The sequence below is a fragment of the Homalodisca vitripennis genome, chromosome 6 (genome assembly GCF_021130785.1).
Source record: "Homalodisca vitripennis isolate AUS2020 chromosome 6, UT_GWSS_2.1, whole genome shotgun sequence".
Taxonomy (NCBI): Eukaryota; Metazoa; Arthropoda; class Insecta; order Hemiptera; family Cicadellidae; genus Homalodisca; species Homalodisca vitripennis.
Window position 1 is genome coordinate 83,825,155 of NC_060212.1, and position 17,210 is coordinate 83,842,364.

A 17,210-nucleotide genomic window follows, 5' to 3' on the forward strand; every position below is an offset into this window, starting at 1 on the left:
ATGTTGTTAAACTTGGCGTGTGATATGCTTAGCTACTAAATATAATTCAAATTCATACTTACATTAGAAATTTGATAAGACAAGTAAGAACTGAGTTACAATTAGAGGGGCATTGCTTCTTCATAGAATATGCTATTGTTTATATGACGAAGAAGAGGAATATGTTTCCAATTTGGTTCAGTTATGTCTGCTCTTCTTGCTCTATTGTTTCTAAATTCTGTAGTTATATTCTGTTATTACTAATAATTCATAGATACTATTTATACAGGAATTGGTTAATTATGAAAAATATAATTTATTGAGTTTTTTTTGGCTGATGCAGAAGAATCTATAGTAGAAATCTTTTCAATCAAAAGCTAGATATAAAATTTGACGAGTTTCCCACTGAGCGAATGATACTTGCATATCAAGACCAAATAACCAGACGAAGTAGTGCTCCAAGCTGGCGCGGAAATTGGTTTTCCCTCCAATATCCGTCCAGTTACATCAGTTTATAAAGTCATCGGATCTCTCCGATTGCTTGGAAGCCAGACGACTCGCTTTAATGGTTCATAGGAATACGAGGGAACATTGCAATGGTGCCATTGAGTTTCAGACAAAATCACCTAATTTCATGATTTTACTATTGCCCTAAGAATTTAGTGGTTACATTATTTCTTCAATGTAGCTTTATATAGAACAATTATGTTATAGCAGACATATGTAAAGTTTGGGAAAACCTTTATTGAATAAAAAAATAACTATTGATATAAGAATGTATAATATTATAATGTAATTACGCGCGCGCGCACGCAAGCACGCACGCACACACACACACACACACACACACACACACACACACACACACACACACACACACACACATATATATATATATATATATATATATATATATATATATATTCATTTCTCATGTAGTATAATGAATAATGTTAAAAATAATGATAAGCAGTAACGATGAAATAGCTCTCATCCGAGCTATTTGTGTGTAGTTTTAGTATTTAATACAAGAATTTAGTTCGAGCTTACAAAAAGTTATACATTTTTTATTCAAATTAGGTTCATAACAATTATTGATTCTAGTACCGATACCAAAATATTTTCTTCAACGTACAGGCTAATATTATAATGTAATGATTTATATATGTAGTTATTTCACGTCATAAATTATAATTTGAATATTTGAAATGTATTACAAAAGCTTAGCTATACTAAGCTTATTCAATACCTCATATTAATAGAACAATATTTGTTTCATTAGTAAAATACATTTTTGATTGCATCTAGGTTAAGCAAATAATTTCCAAAATATGTGCTATATTCCACAAAAGCGATATGTATTGGGTCAGTTTAGAAAAAAATATACTAGGTAATATACGCTACATATACTATACATACAATGCATTTGATTGTTTTCGGATCTAAATTTTTTTTCATTCTTATTATAATTTGCCTATCTAAAGGCCGTAAAGAGGTTTATAATTGTTTCACCTTGCAAGCCGAAAAGTTATATTGCGGTGCACTATTTACATGGGTTGACCTGACAATATTAAAGATAAAAAAATCAGGTTCATTCCAGTAATAGTGATTAAAAAATAACATTAGTGTAAGATACGAGTAGAAAGATGGGCGAAACTATTTATACATTTTAATTTATTGTTTATCAAAATGTGATATATTAAGACATGATTACGCATGCAATTAAAGACCTAACAGAAGTGTTTCCTTTTTGCAAGCATAAAAACTTAACATATATGACAATATCGGTATTTAATTTTCATCTTAACACTTATAACTAATGTTTACTAAGGTTTTGCTGTAAAAATTGAGTGCTATACGACAGTATATTATTTGGGAGGAGAACGTAGCAGCGAGATATCTTATTTCTGTTTCTCGTTATTGGAAAACAGTTTGATGTATAGCAGCAACAGAGATGAATGTTCAGTTTCAGTATATCTAATCTTTCGTATGTAAGTTAAGTAACTCTCACACTAAAACATATAGTTAAAAACTTCTAACACCGAATATCTAGTATTAAAAAGGCAGTAGTTAGTAACTAGTCATGAAAATAAAAACATTCATCCCATATAGGAAACACACAAGAATTAAAATTAGAATAATACATCTTGAGAATAGAAATTATATCATTTGGTTGATATGTTGCAAATGTCATTATTTTAATTATGCAAGTTAAATATTATAGTCATATGTATATTGAATATCTGAGCGATAACAACGCCTATAACTTGTGGGACTGAAGAGTATCATTTCTGTATTATGTCTGTATATCTATCGATAAATGAACTAACTAATAGACATGATAATTTGGATGAAGGTTCGATTATTACAGATATATACTTGTTATAGTACAAGCCACAATTCACTCATATATTTATACTAAATAATCATATTTTGAAACAAAATATTTTTATAATTGTTACGATTTGTTCTTGCACCTAAATAATTAAGCGCGTATTTAAGGTTTAAAATGAAATCAAGACCAAGAGCTCTGTGATTCAGATTTTTCAGACCTTGGAAACAGCCAATCTAAGGGTTCTGTAGAAAACTTCTTACTATGTCAGTAGACAAGAGATATGGACCACGACAAAGCCAATACTTCGCATAGTAGATGAACTCTTGTTGATGGAAAGTTCGAATGTTTTGAGCTCCCAACACAGGATCAAATAACACTTGAGGTTGAGCCTTACAACATTCCTCAGCCGACAACACGTGTCCTCACACCCAAACATCCAAGCTCGGCAAACTTCCAGAATGTTACCATAACCCTTGTTTCCTATTAAAGATACTTTCCTTTGTAACCTATTAAGACAAATGCGGCTATTTAACTAAGTAACGATCCTTTACAGTAATATTATTAATTGACTGTTTTGTCAGTACTCAAATGCCTAAGAAATACCAGATTTCATAAGAACATCTCATAGATATTAAATAGAACAGAATATTTTTTAAATTATTCTGTATATAACATAAATTTAGTTCAAAAATGTTAACTCAAAATTTAATCATACAACATTTTTTATTATGCTTACTTACAAACAATGTGTAAAAATTTTGAAAAGTAGAATTTAATTTCATCGTTTTCCTTTTAGTGCTTGTATATATATTCATATGTTTTAATTTCTTATTAAAGATATATAAATGTACAATTATGTAATAAAATAGCCGTTACCCGTGGTTTCGTACGAAATTTTGTAAGCTTTGCACCTGTATCAGCATTGTTCGAGTAAAATATATTTTGGATGCCGATGTTGAGTTTACCTTCTTGGCACAGTAAACAAATTTTATACATATGGCCAGTTAAAGGTTTAGAGTTATTAACGTTTTACATTTTTTCATCTCGGTATTTTCTTACTCTATGCTCAACAGCGGTTGGAGTAATATTTGAAATTATAACTTTTGTAATATCTGTAAAATTAGCCAATTTTATGCTTTCATACTATAAAAACTAATTTTTCGGTGAATTATTTAAACATTTAGCCGTGCTCTCATAATTGAAAGTGTAATGTTCTGTTAAAGGTAAATTTAACAAAGCAGTAATTATATTAAACAGACTCAATTAATAATATGTGTTTGCTGTACGATAAAGATAAAATCTTTTCTCTAATCTTTATGATTGATTAAGTTATTAATTTTATAGGGTACAATTTCAAATGCAGTGTTAGGAGTTTTAATTTCACTGAAAGAAACATCAATTTAGATTTAAAATATAAGTTATATATTTATAGTGTTTTGGTTCTATTGCTTTAAAGCAAGACTGTTATACCTGAAAATATAACAATCAATGAAAGTAAAATTGTAATTTATTTCCAGTTATGAGTGTTTCAGTGCCAAAACAGTAAATACTGTGTAATTATTGATATATTATATTAATAACACTTTTGATAATTTAAATAATAACATTCATAAACACCAAAGCTAATCTGTGACACTAATAATCAAATATAATATTTCAAATGTATGTTGTATCGTAAAAATACTGCTCCTTAAAAGTTATTATAAACATGTATATATTTTAGGAGAAGCTCTTAATACAGAGATGTAAAATGTCACACTTATGGATACATCGTGGCTAAACATTACTGCAGTAATGACGGAAATCACAATAACCATAATTACTTATGGCAAGAATAACACTTTATATACGAGTAATATCTCTCCAAAGTAAACAGTTTAAAACCCGTTAGGTTTTGCGTAAACCAATGAAGCATATACCTAAGAGTCACATCAATCAAATAGGCTGAACCATAAAAAGGTGGAAAGTATCAGAAATCTTCTTATCACTTAAAATCGTTCATCGATAGTAGGCTAATGAAAAATCTTTTTACATTTATAGTTCCTGCTTGATTTAGAATTTTTATCTCTATCACAACACGATCTTAAGATTATAATGATACAACGTAACATTTAATGTTACCATGACTGTTTAGAAAAATAGGCGGATTTAGTTCATTTGTAAAACATATTCGTATGCATATACTATTCATATTTATTTAGCCAACATGGTAGGAATATGCCATACCGCGTGTCACGTTACGAGATATACCGATGCTGTAATTAAAATTTAAATATTGTACCTACACGTGTTACTTGATTAACATTTTTTTAATTTATTTTACGCTCATTACTGCTTAGTAATAGTGATAAGATTAACGGTTACCTTAATTCATCCACAAGCATGTAAATTTGTACTTAGTATTCAACCCATATTCTTAACAGAAATATTAAGATTAGGCCAGAACCTTTGATAAATTGAAAATTACTATAATGTTAACAGAAACGGCCACTTTAATAAGTTACAACTCAAATACAAAATGGAAATAAAACTTTGGAATTCATTCCCTCGAGGGGATGGTAAAATACTATTCCTGCCTGTCTGTCTTTTATAGACAAGAAACTCGATTACGCTGCATAACCATCCATGGAATAATGCTGAGCGTTGTTGAAGGCTGTCACTCAGCATTCTGACATAATTATTCTGTTATTTGTCTGGGAATGTAAGAATTATCTTCCGTTTTATTATCTCATTCTTTCTGTCATTAATAACGTACATTATATACTTCAAATCCTGCAATGAACTTAAGCAACACCCGGTTACGCGATATGAGCAGTATAGCGTACTCATACCTCGTCCTTAAATTTTACTTACAATACTTATTTTATTAAATATTATAACATGTTTATCTTTTAATTTCCAAGTTTAAGAGAATAAAAAGTTAATAAATCATTTTATTCCAAATATAAATAAGGCTAGTTTTACAGAAACGATATACATGTATTATTCATAATATTTAATTCAAGCAGTAGTATGATACCTGTGCAGAATAGTAATGCGGGCCAACAAAAGTGACAATAGCGGTTTTCAGATCTTTTAAGCATTTAACTTGCTATATTTTTTCTGATGATGTTTTCTGTTTTATGGGCGTGTATTAAATTTCATATATTATAAACTATTTGCTAAGAGTATAATTATTAGTATATATATATACATGTATATATTATAAACTATTTGCTAAGAGTATAATTATTAGTATATATATATATATATATATATATATATATATATATATATATATATATATATATATATATAGTATACAAGATAAATACGTGCTACATACTAAATGAAAGTGATTTTTTCCCAGAAGCATAGGTACAAGAAAGGTTTATGGGGGTTTCCTGTCGCTCGATATCGGAAAGCAGTTTATTTTATGGCACAGCACTGAGAAGGTGGTCAACAAATGGGGTTTCTCTGTAAGTCACTGGCCCTACTGTATTTGTTGTGTCGTTGATGAATATTGGTACATAACCTAGCGCTTGTTTATTACTTTTAAATTGTTGTACAATTAAATTTAAAGTATCGCATTTCTTACTTTATGGTAAAACTAATAATATATAATTTTTTAAACGTTTAAATATAAGTTTTGGACATACCTGAAAACAGAGTTTTGGTATGTACCTGCTTTAGAATAAGTTAGTAAAAATTGCAAGATATTAGGCGATGTGACGATGAAAAAGTGGTTAGGTGTTATTAAAGAAAATAATGTTGAAAATTTCCGTTATATTACGTTTACTGATGTATTCAATATAACATGTATATATCGATAATTTATGAAACACATACTCTATAGAAACACACTTTTATAAATATAAAGACCAGCATAACAAATAAACAACCGCTTTAATAGAAAGAGAATGTCACCATATTTATGAGAAAAAAGAAGAAGAATATTGGCAAAACTGCCTTGTGGTGCTCGGCGGGGATCAGCCTGAAAGGGAACTGACAACAATAGATTGTTGGAGGACTCATTGTCAGTGGCAATGCTGCGTTATGTCACTAAGCAGAAACTATGATTGACAGTTTTATAAAGTAATACTTCTGGTCTAATTACTTATAAATATATAACGTAGTTAATCAGTATTCATAACACGTTGTATAAAATCTGGATTGTAGCCAAGTGGATATGCTCATGCGGAGGCTAAAATTCAATAAATATTCTTTAAGTTTTATTTGTATTTTAATAAGGCTGGGCTAAAAATTTCAATATTAAAAAAAATTTTAAATTGCAAATAATATGGCTTCCATGTATGTCTTACATTGTGCGAACTTATATTTTGACACTTTTGTATCTCCAAAGTATATATCCTTAAATTTATCATTGATCGCAGTTTTATTATTTAAAGACAATATATAAGGAAACAAATGTGTTACAAGGCCGTACTTTATCCTGGGGAAAGAAATATCACGTCTTATTTTGTATATGATAAAAGGAAATGGTATTAATCGTACCTAATAGGTCAAAGGTTTGTGGAAGTTTAAAACTTATTCACTAGTAACTTTGCAAGTAGGAAGTACAACGTTTTATGTCCGTAAAAAGTTATGTCCTTTCAAAAGGGTGTCGCATAACCTTTTAGAACAATAGGTGACGTGTCACTATCTCCCTATGTCGAAACCATTAAACGAGAGTGAAAGGTCGAGACGTTTAGCACCGTTTCATTAACACGTGAAGCATTACAGCATGAAATGTGTATAGCCCATTGCTTGAAAATCACTATGTTTTCTTCGTCATCTAATTTAGAAGAAATCAACATAAATGGTGATATTTAAATAAAATAATATTAAAGTTCACGTTAAAGTTTAACTACAATTATAAACAGTATTTTAGTAATTTTATCAGAAATAATATGCTAAACTAATGAATTTTTACATTTTATTCATTTTTTATAATTGTTTTAATATTAATATTTTCATTATTTATATAATATTTACAAATAATGTACCGTACATCACTAAAGTTTTAATAATTTATAATAAATGATGAAGGAAGTGAATACATCACTCATTACTAGTGGTTTTTTCTTTTAATTCTTAAATAACCTCGTAATATCTAAAAAAACTAATTAAAAGAGGAAAAAAACCACACCTTACAATAAAGATCGACACATCGTTCTTCTATAATACGTTCTATAGATATTACTTTACGTAATATATTTTTAGCAATTTAATAAATAAAGCAATTTAATAAAATATAGTCCAAATAATGTTTTATAATAAAGTATCATATCTACTAATTATTTTTATATTGCCTTGCTAAAATTTGTCATAAATATACTGGACCGAAAATAAGTTCACTTCAATAATAAATAATATTTAGTTTCACCTAATATAACTGTTTTTCAGTCAAATAGGAAATATTTTGAAAAAAATACTACATACAAGTATGGGAGGTATACTACTTTGACCATGAAATGAATATAAATTAGCGTGTCCTCTTGTCACAGTAAATTCGTTATAAATGTTTTATGGACTAGGAATGGAATTATTTATTCATGCTTTTGATCACAACTGTTTCATCGTTGACTCTCAGTTACTATTAGATTGAAGTAATCATAAGTCTACTTGTGTTGTCAACTAAATTTACATTGTTTCAATCTAAACAAAATAACTCGTAAAACGTTTAAATTTAAGTATCCTACTTATAAAATCAGCAGTATATTTCGGGTATGTGATACATTTTAAACAAAGTTACACTAAATTAACTTTTCTACGGGGCATATTAAACAAAAACTAAAGTTGTATTAAAACTATAGGAAGGAATGAGCAAATAATAAAGATTGCTTTATTTACTATATTAAATCATGAATAATTTATTTATTTGTATCTAAAAACTTGCACTTTTGACATGAGAAAGTTTTTATTTTAAAGTACTTATACTTTACGTATTATGTATGTTTATTTTGTAATTATTAATGTTAATCTTTTGGCTTTCAACCATCAAATAACCAAAGTTGTCTTTAGTTATAAGAAAGGTGACCGATATGGCATTACGAAGTAAAACATGTACGAGTATGTCAAGTAATTAGAGATATTGATGTCCTTCATTCTGTAAACGTTCTTTAATAAAATTCACATCTGAAATAAATCTTACACAACCTAGGACGAAATTGGATTTTTTTCAGCTATGAAAAAAACCCTTACATACATAAAATATAATTAATTTAATGTTTTTAAATATTTATTTTATCTTGAATGCTGAAATATAATAGTGTTATGATAACTTAATATATTACTTTCGAAATAAATGGATCAACGCAATTGTCTTCAGCTTGTATTTAATTAAACAAGATGATGTAAAGTACGAGTATAATGGCTAGTATTTTACTATAACCTTAATACGTTTTAATGTGTAAATAAATACACTGTATAAACCTAACAATTTTATGAGTGACTTTTTCTATGACATCGAAATTGTTAAGTTTATATTATTGTGGTAAAAAAAAAAACAAAAAAATAAAAGTCTATAAGATCCTTAAAACGTATATAAAAATCGAAACAAAACCAAGTAAACAAGGTAAAAAAAGATTGCTTTTTACATAATATGTAAAAAAAGAACTATTGATGGGTTCCTTTCCTGATGAAATATATCAAATTGTAGTACAAGCGGGAAATTTCTATAAAAGGTAATTTATGTATTATTCCCGGAAATATCCATTTATTATTATGATTTAGACGGGATGGGATTTAACGTATAAATATAGCCTATTCTGGCATGGGTTTCCACGAAGAGAACTTTACTTTGCTTTACGGGGTAAATCCCGTAAGCTTTTGATTACTGAACATTTTCAGAGTACATTTATCAACCAACGAGGCGAGCACGGTATTTAGAATTATAGAAATTTCTATTTTAATATTTATAAATATGCTTGAATATAAAATTGAGATTGAGAAGTTTGGTGACTCGAAAAATATTTTAAACTGTATAAATTTGGATAAATATTTATTAGTAAATATTATCGATTCTGGTATTTTATAATATTTTCCTCCATGATAACAAAATATACATTAAATACTTTTAACTGTTATATACTATCTACTTATACTAAATTATGGATTCAATAAGCTTACTAACACATAAAATTTATTGTAATAATTGTTAGTTCAAGTTTGGCAGGTATGTACAAGAGTATAAACATAATTTCCGCTAAGAACATTTTACATGATTTTTAAACGTATATAAATGTTAAAATTCCTAATCCTATTGCTATAATATCGTTATTAGTTTTGTAACAAATCAAAAGTAGAGTATAATATCATAAATCTGACCATTTTCAACATTCGGAGCTGAGATTAGGAAAGAACATTTAGCACACACACTATTTATAACTGGAGAAGGTTTTTGCGTAATGAGTAGAAAATATGCAAACTTTCTTATAATCCCTGAATATAATTTAGAATTAAATAATAGATTTTGCAAGGTTTATTGAAAAAATGGAGCATATTAAATCTAAATGCACACATATTAAGAACTTTATACAGTAATAACTATTATTTTTTCCTAATATTAATTTAATTTACAACGATACCCAAGTTTAAGAAAATTTGTTGAAATATAACTCGCTTTTAAAAACCACATGACTGTCGTTATGTCTCATCACTGCATGTGAGACGATTTAATAACCTATTTTACTTCTAGCAGCCCTAATCACTTGATTATAGCCATTGAGTTGACCGATTTTAATCGTTACTAATATCCCCATACGATCTGATTTCTATCGTATTAAAATATAAAAAAAAACAATTTTGTTTTTCTTTATACCTGCAAAATGTTTGTTTCACAATTGTACTTGATCTTCACAAATAGTGAAAAAATTAAACAAAGTTGATTCGAAGAATGTGAAAACATTTTATTAATCTGGATTTTTAGTTAGAGTTGACCTTTGTATCTGAGGTTTGTGCGGTTTGTGTTTATGTGGTATTCTACTAAAAATACCTTTAGTTTTATATGCTAATCGACTAACTTAAACTTCTCTTCCGAATCTCTGTGGACTACCCTGGGGAACACAGTTATATTATGTTCAGTAACAATTCTTAAGTTTCTTGTATTTACTTATATCATGTATTACTGTAATGTACAGCCAGTATCCTTTTTGAACGGAATAAACGGTGACAAGAGTAGTTAATTTCATTGCATTAACATAGAGAACGATTATTTTAGTACTAGCACTTTTAATTACAGCTGGGAGGTATCACACTAAAACGACTGTTTTACATGTAAGTAGTAATCTCATTGCATAATAAGCATAACAAATTATGTTTCTATAGCAAAATTATTCCAGAGTAGCATTGTGGAAAACTATTTTATCATGGTAAATTCACTTTTGTTTCTTTAATAAAATAACCTTCCTAGTTTGAAGATTGATTCACATCCAACCCCATCCAATCCCCCCAGACAAACAACCCCATCTACTAATGATACCTTGTAGTGAAGTTTGTGTAGTTATTGTCATTAGGTCAAGTACATCAGTATTCATGTTTTTATATTTTAATTATCGATACTGAAATCTATTTTTTGTATAAACTGCAAACCGGTAATTCTGCTGAATTTCATTTAACCGATTTTAATTTTCTTTGCAGATTGAGCATGAAGAAGCTGAAACCTGTTAACACCTAAAACTGGTAAGTATGTACAAAGTGTTATTATCAAGTTGCCACAATTCAAATACCTTTTATAAATATACACAAAAGAGAAATAATATTGAAAATATATGAATTTTAAATGTAATATTTATATTATTTACTATGAATTTTTTTATTTATTTATTCTTTGAAATGACAATTACAAATAATTTTATTCATAAATACAAAAGCCCTATTGGGTTTGTCTGCATTTCACTAAATATACTAATTTCTAATTTTATGGTTTAAATTAATTTGTGGTCTAGTCCATGCAGTTTTATTACAAGAGTAAACACCTCACCAATAATGCAGTTACAATATAAAATATTGTAATAAAATACGAATTTCAAATTAGAAGTTTGATACTGTTTTAAAAAGTAATATTCCACAAAGATATAATTACATGTAGTGAAGTATATTTTTAAGTCTTATACATATTTTATATTCAAGTGCAATATGAGTTAAATAGCCTCTAGTGTTTCTTTTAAGAATTTTTATCCATTTTAAGGTAACTAAATAGATAATAGAAATTTCTGGGCTTTATTAATGGATGGATTACACCGTGGAACACAAAGAAATACCGACAGATTAGAAGCATGGTGATGAAGAAAGACTGCCAAATAAGTCTACTACACAAGAGGACGTATTCAACAGATTAAGCGAATGATTAAAAAATTACTGTTTACTCTCGCAATTGTCGAGCCTCTTCCCAATGTTTGAAATCTTTCTATACGTTCAAAGCTCAACAATACCATTCTTGTACTAAAAACTGGTAAACGGGAAAAATGCCCATCATTTCCTTTGCCTATTTTTTGCAAAACGTATTCAGACCTGAACCTGTCTTTGTAGAGGCCAAAAAGGACCAATGTGGTATCTGTAAGGCACACAAGCTTAGACACATTTCTTACGATGAATTCAATGCCCATGTGAACATAAAAATTTCTGAAAATCATAAAAAAGAAACCGACCAAAAAATGAAGACTTGTATACAGTAGATCTGCATATTTTGTTATTATGCCTAAGTCTAATGCGTTTGATCTGTACTATCGAAAGAAGCTTTCTGTCCACAACGTTTGATGGATATTGGTATATATGGAACGAAACGGACGGCGAATTAACTGCAAATTTGTTTGCATTTTTACAAGTTATTTTATAAAATTACTCTTACCTTAACACAATAGCACATCTGTTTTGGGCAACGCACTGTTGTATTTAGCCCTTAAGCACAAAATTACTGGCGAAAGCATATACTTGGGAACACACTCAAAAGAAGTGCGACTCCACGCACGCAACCATTAAATGGCATCTGAGGTAGAAGATATCCATGTAAATATCTGCATAAATGTGAGAAAACCCCCAAGACCTCGTAAAGTGACTTCCTTAGAGCAATCAGTCTTCAAAAACTATGAACAGCCTTATTTATAATTCCATTCGTCCGGGCTTGAAGAAAGATGAAGCCATAGTAACAGATATTCACTGAACGAAATATGAATATAATGGTAAAATTTACTATAAGATCAACTACAACGATGAGTACAAACTTTAGCCTGATTGGGAACACAAAATTATCAAGGAGAATAAACCACAATAAGATAAAAATGTCCACAACAAGACCCAAAACAGTTCACAAGCAACTTCATTGAAAGAATCCAAGTATTTATTGACGCACAGTTTCAAATTCTCTACGAAGAAAATTTATGATCAGTGAAGCCAAATTCAGACACCTCTAAGAATTTAAATTACCACTACATGCAGATTATCATTCCTTATATGACCAATTGACGCAATGATGTTTGACTATTCCTTAACATACTTAATTCTTTGATATAAAACACTATTGTTTTTTTTTTTTTTTTTTTTTTTTTTTTGGGTTCTCTTAGGAAAAAAGCTTATAAATTGCACTTTGCCCTATAAGAACTTTAGCGGTGCTTCCGGATTGACAGGATATTTAGGATGGGTAAGGTTAGGGGAGTAGGGGCCAACTCATATCGAGATATGAGGAAGAATTAGGGCTAAAAAATTGAAGTCATGTCTCCCTGGAAGAAGGGGAGGCCAGCCCTAACAGTGAAAGCAGATAGGGAGTGGAACACCCTTGTTGAGGCTAGCAAGAACCTCTGAGGTTAGGAATCAATCCACACCAACCCCAACAGTTATCTCTCGCAGTAGACTAGACCTATCGAGTTGCTCTTGAACTCCAGAATCTCGACATTTGCGGTTCGGTTACAGATGTGCTCCTGGATATCTCAGATTTAAGTGACTCAAGGGTTTTTGCTGTGCCTAATCGTAGGTTTAACTGGAAGGTATGAACCAGTCAGAAGTGATCCCTGCTGGATATCTATATCTTAATTACTTACTACAAAATCCTCATTTCATCTTTTGCTACTTTAAAGAAAAATTACGGTATCGTTTGCACTGTAAATACAGTGTACACAATAAAAAGTGCAACATCCCAATGGGCACTAACTATTAAATAATAAATCATTTAATTGATAGACCATGACTAATACATAATTTTATATCTGAAGTTTTATGTCCCCACAGATAACATATAATAAAATTTGATTAAAAGTGTGCTTTTTAATAAACCTAAAATCCTAAACTACTTGAAATTAATTACTGCAATTATTCATACTAACATCTTAATTATTTTAAATAGCAATTATCGAATATTAGACCATTAATCACAAATATACAGCTCATGTCACTCCTATATTTTGCCAAAATATACCTAGTAACTCTATTTTAATAATTATTGTATTTAAGTAGATTATAATGTTCACTTTAATTATTTGTAGTATCGTGCATTCATATAAATTAATAAGTAGTAGTAAAAATATATTTTAATAAAAAACAGTTTTTATTGTCTTCTTTAAACAGTATATTATATTGAGTTACGTAATGTGTTGCTCAATCCGACAATATCTACTAACAGTTCTATCTTAAATAAAATAATTATGTAAGCAATTGCAAAACTTGTACGACCATAAATTTAACAGTAATAGTAATATGTATAACTTTACACATAGCGCTATGATTATGATTATGTGAGCCAAACGTTACATTTGTAATATTCATTTTATACAAAACAGTGTTGCTTTATTATTGTAGTCTACTTATATTTTCAATTTATAACACAGCAACTGAACTAATAACACACAGGGTAACATAATAATTTATCGAACTTTGTTCAGCTTCCAATGTACAAAGTGCCTAATGAAGTTTGTCTTAACTACTCTCACATTAGCTTCAGAAACTGGTAACCTAAACTGATCTTAATAGCTCCTGCAAACAGAGTAATTTGTATTCGCCTGAATGCTAGTAGCTTAGTTAGACTGCAGACGGCCTAGGTGGTAATCTAAGTTCACTAAGAGACATTGAGTTTGTAGTTTTAGTACTTGATTTCGACAATTATCTAAAACATGACATATCAGATTACCCAATTTCCAAATAAAAAAACGATACCGTAGTTTTGATTGTATAATACTAAATATAGAAATGTGGCGTTATTTTGTCTTCCTTTACAGAGACAAAAAAGGAAATACTTTAGACATTAGCTCACTTGCTATTATAAGACATTCACTTGCAATGCATAATCATTCATTCGCTAAACTATGAACAGTATAAATTTTCCTAAGTTTTTATGATTATGTTTAATTGTTTTAAAACAGTTAAATTAATTACAAACATTTGCTTGAAATGTATTCTTCATAAAGTATATTAGTATTATAGATATGTTTATTATTCTATTAGGAAATAATAAATAATATCACAATCTTTTATATTAGTTAATATTTTTAAAATGGAGTAAAGTAACAGTAGCATCCATAAATAGGAAAAATAGTTATCGTTCTAGGGAATCAAGCGTGCGTAAAGCGTAAAGAAGAATACTAATCTGAGGTCATTAATACGTCTAAAAACTTTTTATTCCCAAATGTAAAATTGTCTTTTATTAAACTGAAAACAAACTTAAAACCTAAAAGATGTATTGAATTTGTATTATATAATAAATAAAAATAATAATACTTTAACTTTACTTATAAAAAACTACCTCCAAAGTTTTCTATTACTTCTATTGAAACAATATAACACTTTGAGGTTGGATCGCAAAATTATTTGAATTAAGACTTTTAAGATAACGACTAAAAAAACAGACCTTAATTAATACTTTAGAGACGTGATATATCACGAATATTTATAGTAAACTTTTAAGATATTTCTATATATATATATATATAGCTATTTAATATAAATACAATGTTCACAAATGATTCTACGCATTTCATCTTTGAAATTAAATCCTTAAGAGGTGTATTATTCATGATCGCTTATCATTAATAAACTATCAACTAATGCATTTGATTTAAAACACCTAAAAATGTAACTGAATTCCGATGTGTTTACGGCTTGATCAATAAATGTATGCCTAGGCTTTGATTAAAATACAAAACAAATTTACAATAAATACAATATTACAATAAATTTTATAACAATTAGGTTATATCAAATTTAGTAGTGTAGTGTGATAAATGTTATAATCAAATAATTTTTATAAGCAATTAATAAAATATGTATTACGTGTGGAATATTTACTTTGCAATAATACGTTAAAGAATCGAAAAATCATAATAATCGGTACTTATTTTTCAAACATTTTTAAGGGGAAACCTGAAAACCAATAGTTATATTATACTTCATTGATAGATATAGTATTATTTATATCAAATAATTGAAACAGAACTATTAGTTTCAATGTGACTATTGAGAAAGCAGAACTGTTTTTATTTACGTTACTTAAGGTCAAATAAAAAAAAATTTACATATTTATGTAATAAATAGAAGTTCGAATTACAGCTAAAATACAATAAGCAACTAAATCAGAGTTTGCAAACTTAAGATGGAGATCTATAAACTGTCTTATTGGACAATATCATTACATTATGGTTTACTCAGCTCAATATAATGCCGTATATCTAAATCTCATCATACTTAACTTAATGATGAATACGACATATACTAAGTATGCTCGCTATAGCATTACTAAAAAAATCTCCACTAAGATTTAATGATGAATATTTTAACTTTATCGCATTACTGTATTTAAGAGATTCAAACTGATATCATAACATTTACTAATCTAAATTATTATGACATAGGTAGAAATGTTCTATTCCTTCTATTAATTGGTTTTTCTAAGTTTTTAACTATGTCATATGTTAAAAATGCATACGATTATAATCGGTTTATTTAAAAATTTATTTATTGTGATGTTTTTTTTCTTTGCCATCATAGTTATTTATATCAGTGTTATGACCAATGTAAACATATTCTCCGGCATTGAGTCAAATCTCATGCATGCATTGTCATGGTTCTTAATATTGTGTACAAATATATAAAACTTCATTTTAAATTTTAAGTATTCAGGCCACTTTGCTCTCAAGATATCTTTCGGACAGTTATAGATAAATTCAAGTTTTGAAAATAAATCACATACATAAAATAACGTTCAAAATACGTTAACTAAGAACAGTAAAGTACGTATTTTGATAACGCAAGACATGTCTTAAATGTAAATATATTTTTAAAACTACGCCTAAATAATTCAGAAGAGTTGTAAAATAGAGAAGAGGAAACACACAAATCTTAAAAATTCGAGTTTTTTAAAATGCGCTTTGATGTGTCATTCCCATTTATATCATGAGTAAGTATAAAGCAACACTGATGAAATTTGTAACCCTTCGTTTATGTAAGGAAAGTTTTAGTATAACTTTGATTTAAAACAAAATGTCTACAATAGGGTTTTATGAAGAGCTTAAGAAACTCGATTAAGCTACGATCTAAAGAGGCCTCTTAGTTGGACAAACAGTTAAACAGTGAAGTGTTTGTCCCGGACAATAGTTAAGCTCCGAGCTTTACGCTGAAAGCCAACCATTTTAACTCTCCATATTTACTGATATCTAAATGTAAGATTACAATTGTAAGTGTGGCAACCAATGATTCTTTAAATAGAGAACTGAGTACTGCACCTAATAGTGCTCTGTATTTTATCCACGGTAAGCCGAATATCATCAGTTATTCGCAGCAGCACATTATCTGCACTGTGGTAATGACGGAAGCCAGTTTAATACATATTGAGAATATTGTGGGACAGTAACAATTTACTTATTTGGGGTTAATAATCCTCTCTAGCCCTTTAGAGAGGGCAGGGAGAATACTTATGGGTCTGTAGTCCTGAAGG

The 17,210-nt window shown here is 28.8% G+C and overlaps 1 protein-coding gene across 5 annotated transcripts in view; it reads left to right on the forward strand.

The window, feature by feature from the left end:
- LOC124364477 (sex peptide receptor-like) overlaps positions 1 to 17,210 on the forward strand; it is a 364,700-nt gene that overhangs the window by 320,100 nt on the left and 27,390 nt on the right. For all 5 annotated transcript variants that reach the window (XM_046819996.1, XM_046820001.1, XM_046819998.1 and 2 more), the window contains one exon: positions 10,934 to 10,975. The gene's annotated coding sequence lies outside the window, so the exon portion shown is untranslated. The remainder of the gene's footprint in view (positions 1 to 10,933; positions 10,976 to 17,210) is intronic.